General features: G+C 39.1%; 1 pseudogene; it reads right to left on the minus strand.

Annotated features, from left to right (window-relative positions):
- Positions 1-429: 429 nt before the first annotated feature.
- On the minus strand, positions 430-2,050 carry LOC101270402 (ubiquitin carboxyl-terminal hydrolase 44-like; annotated as a pseudogene).
- Between the last annotated feature and the right edge of the window lie 2,413 nt (positions 2,051-4,463).

A 4,463-nucleotide genomic window follows, 5' to 3' on the forward strand; every position in this document is an offset into this window, starting at 1 on the left:
GGAGGTTCAGAGGGATGGAGGCGCAAAGGTTAAGAGATATGAGAACTTATGTATATGTATAACTGATTCACTTTATTATAAAGCAGAAAGTAACACACCTTTGTAAAGCAATTATACTCCAATAAAGATGTTAAAAAAGAGATAAATAAAAACTCCCAGGTATTTGAAAAATATTTAGTTACCTACTGCCATTGATATACATATAATTATGCTAATCTGTCTCTGTAAAAAAGAGATTTATTGTAGTTAGATACAAAATGTGTAAACATAGTGTGCACTGATTAGTAAGAAAATAAAAACAATGAAGCTCAAAGTTTTTAAGTCAACCCTCTTAAAACACACACACACACACACACACACACACACACACACATATATATATACATACATACATATAAATCGCAAGAAGAAAGACCCACTGTCTTTGGATCAGCTAAGGATTTCATTAGAAGAGGTATCAATTTCTTTGGGATGTTGGCTACCAGACAGGTGTTTAGAATGTCCATTCTCAGTAACTCGCTGGGTATAAAACAAAATATAGGGCTTCCCTGGTGGCGCAGTGGTTGAGAGTCCGCTTTCCAATTCAGGGGACACGGGTTCGTGTCCCGGTCCGGGAAGATCCCACATGCCGCGGAGCGGCTGGCCCGTGAGCCATGGCCGCTGAGCCTGTGCGTCCGGAGCCTGTGCCCCGCAATGGGAGAGGCCACAACAGTGAGAGGCCCGTGTACTGCAAAAAAAAAAAAAAAAAAAAAAAAAAAATATATATATATATATATATATATATATATATATATATAAGCTTGGGCCTTGCATATTTCATCCATAGTGCACATGTTTAGCTTGGAATCATTGCAGTGTACTCAGAACCCTCCTTCGGGATTATAACACTAGGCAGTGTAATATCCTGAGCCAAATTCTTTCCCGTGGTGCATTACTACAGCAGGTACGTAATGAATAAAACATTCTGGTCTGTGAGGTTTCAGAGATTCCCTGCAGCAATATGGCTCCATGTTTAAGATTTCTTCAAAGCCAACACGAACACCAATCTTCTCTTAATTATTGTGTCCTGATCACCTGAATCCTTTGAGATGTAATATGAGAAACTGAGGTAGGTGGAATATCATAAGCTGTTTGGGGGCTTCTGTGAGCATAACTAGTTTGAGGAAAACCTTCTATGCTTTTAATTACACTGGTCACATATATAGATTTTTCCTTCTGAAGCTTCAGTTTTTGTGAATTTGGTCAACATTTTAGTAACCAGACACAGCTGAGAAGTAGTATCTTTTCCATTGCATTGGTATCTTTCTGGAAATTCCAGTGACAATTTCCAGAAAAGTGCTATGATATTTGATTTGTTGTCACATGTGAGACACGTAACCTGAGTAACAAGTTATCTATGAAAAATGTTATTCACAACATTCATAAACTGTTTGATAAGTTTCCGTTGAGAAGTGGGGATATGAGATGGTATCCTGGTATCAGTTGTCTCTAGGTCATGCTGTATTTTATCCAAAAGCTCACAAATTAATTCTCGAGCATCTTGTTAGGCATAACCACGAAAATCAGGTATTAATCTCCATATTAAGTGTAGCATAGCAAATGGTGTGACCAAGGCCCACTTTCCAGACCACATAACTTGGAACAAAATATGAAATTCATGACAGAGAGAAGTGTATTATGAACTTGGCTTCCTTGGCTGAATAAGTTCTATCTTTCTACTCTTTGATGCTCCACCACTTAGTCCTGATGATAAACTTGGATGTCTGGAGCAAACAAAGCCTGTTTCTTTTTCTTGGCATTCATTCATTTGGTATACTGTATCTGTGACTGGAGGATGCCTTCAAGATGATCTTGTTTTATCACTAGCTGTCACAGCCAGCCATCGGTTCAGATCAAGTTGGAAAAAATATTGTCAAAAAATAAGTAAATGACTCAATACTTGAAGAACATAATTCATATAGCAAGTATTTCCAAAATTTCTCAATCCTGTTACACGAAGAGTTATTATTGGTGTTCATTTAATGGAGGAATCACTGGCATTTTTAAAAATTTTATTTTATTTATTTATTTTTTTATTCAGCAGGTTCTTGTTAGTTATCTATTCTATACATATTAGAATAGATAACTCAAGCACAAATCAACTCAGTTGTATTGCAGTCCACACAATGCCATTTCTGAGGGTTGAGGATGGAATGGCCTTGAACAAGTCTCAACTGCCCAATGTGTTTGACTTATCCGTTGTTAGCATTTAGTCTAGCTGAGAAACACATAATCCAAAGAAATCTCTGTTCACAACACCTGAAGCATCTGGAAAGATCCCGAGCCAGAGTGGCCATCTTAGCACTCTTCAGCATGAAGCTGTAGCCGACTCTGCCCCCGTCCCCCCACTTTGGAGTGCCAGGAGAGGGCAGGCTGCTCTGCTATGTGACTGTGGACGGATAGGTTGTCCACCTGAGACTGGGAACCCACTTCTGGGCCCCAAGTCCGCGTCGGTGCAGCATTATCTTTTATATGAGTCTAAACGCACATGTTGTCACTTTTACATGATAGCCAATGGCTTATCAACTATTTATAAGCTTTCATATATATGCTGAAGAGGAAGCAGTTCATTCTTTACCTGTGGCAGTTCAATACCTTTGCTATAAACACCAAATGATTTATTTTTAGAAACTCATTTCTGAAGTCATTTTTCCCGTGGAACCTGTATGAATATTTGGACATTTTAGATTTAGGAAATGCTTTCATAAAAATTGTAAAAAAATAATAAAATGGCTGCATATGTACCCTCCTTACTTTGGTTACTCCAACGTGACTTGCCTTACTCCCCTTTCTAATCTCTATTAGCTCTACTTACTCAGAGTAGCATTTTATACATGGGGTTATGTTACAAACGCATTCCTTAAGTTAAAGATAACATTAAATGTATACATATATCTCCTCCCTCTTGGACCTCCCTCTCACCTCCCCCCAACACACACACACAAAAAAACCATTAAAAATGTTTAAAATAACATTTGGCCAAAATTACTCCTGATTTTTTTTAATGCTTCTTTTACATTGCCCATAGAAACACTGGGACAAATATTATTTTGGTATGCAATCCTGGAGAGTAACATATATGTGACTACATATACTTTATAAAGTATTAGATAGCAATTATGGTACATAAGAGGAAATACATATGTGTGTATAATTTAACAGTATTTTATTTAAATTAAATGATCATTTAAAGTTGAATTCATAGAAGTTAAATATAAGTATGATGGAATTCTAGGTATACTCTCCTACAACTTTATTTTTATTTTTTGCGGTACGTGGGCCTCTCACTTCTGTGGCCTCTCCCGTTGCGGAGCACAGGCTCTGGATGTGCAGGTCCAGCAGCCATGGCTTACGGGCCCAGCCGCTCTGAGACATGTGGGATCTTCCTGGACCGGAGCACGAACCCGCGTCCCCCACATCGGCAGGTGGACTCCCAACCACTGCGCCACCAGGGAAGCCCAACAACTATTATTTTTTAATTCAAGCTACAGACCAAGAGCTACAAATCTAGTCTTAGACTGTAGAGGTAAATGAGGCAGAAAAGGAGTGGAGAAAGAGGTCATAATGCATTCCCTAATTTCCTTTGTACGAATTATTTACCAGTACCTCAACTAGAGGATACATTTTTATAAATGTGCATGTTGGGGAGGAAGATGGTTACTTCTTTGTTTCTCCTCACATTGCCTAGCACCATGCTGGGCACTCACCAGGTCCTCAGTAAAGAAGTGGTTGGTTTATGCCTGTCTGCCACTGGCACAAAGTGCATTACTGTTGCATTTATACACAGAATGACCGGTGAGACAATATATATCCTATGTGGAGCCAAGCAGCAGGACAAGGTTACAGCAAGCCGTTAGTACACTGACAGGAGAAGTGAAGGTGATCATGAATGCCTGGGAGTGCTTGAGCAATATGCCAATAGTTAGTCTGTGAGGGGAAAGTAGTGTCAGTGGACTCAGATGCAGGTCAGAGTCAAATATTGAGTCAACACAGCCAGAGAGATTAAGTCTGAGCAAAAACAAACACAAGAATCAGAGACAGGGAGGGTACTTGCAGTGCAGGAATGAGGGGAATGTGCAATTGGGCATGACAAATCACAGGACAGGAGCTTAATACTGCAGTTGCTTTCACAAGCTTGAGGGGCTGTGCTACAAAACTCCTGTCTTCCAAACAAGTCACTGTAAAATATCCTGGGAAGTTAAGTGGTAACTGCTTTCCATGATGACATGGATTTTGGACTGGTTCATTGACGAATTCCCATAGGACATTACAGTGTCTGGAACATAGTATGTATGTAATAAATATTTATCAAATGAATGAACACAGAAACATCTGTAGTGAATCTGCTTAGGGCTGACACCTCAATAAGATGCATGTATTTTCTTTCTTGCATTCATTCAACCAACTAAATAAGCACCAAAAGT

This window comes from Orcinus orca, chromosome X (genome assembly GCF_937001465.1).
Source record: "Orcinus orca chromosome X, mOrcOrc1.1, whole genome shotgun sequence".
Lineage (NCBI taxonomy): Eukaryota > Metazoa > Chordata > Mammalia > Artiodactyla > Delphinidae > Orcinus > Orcinus orca.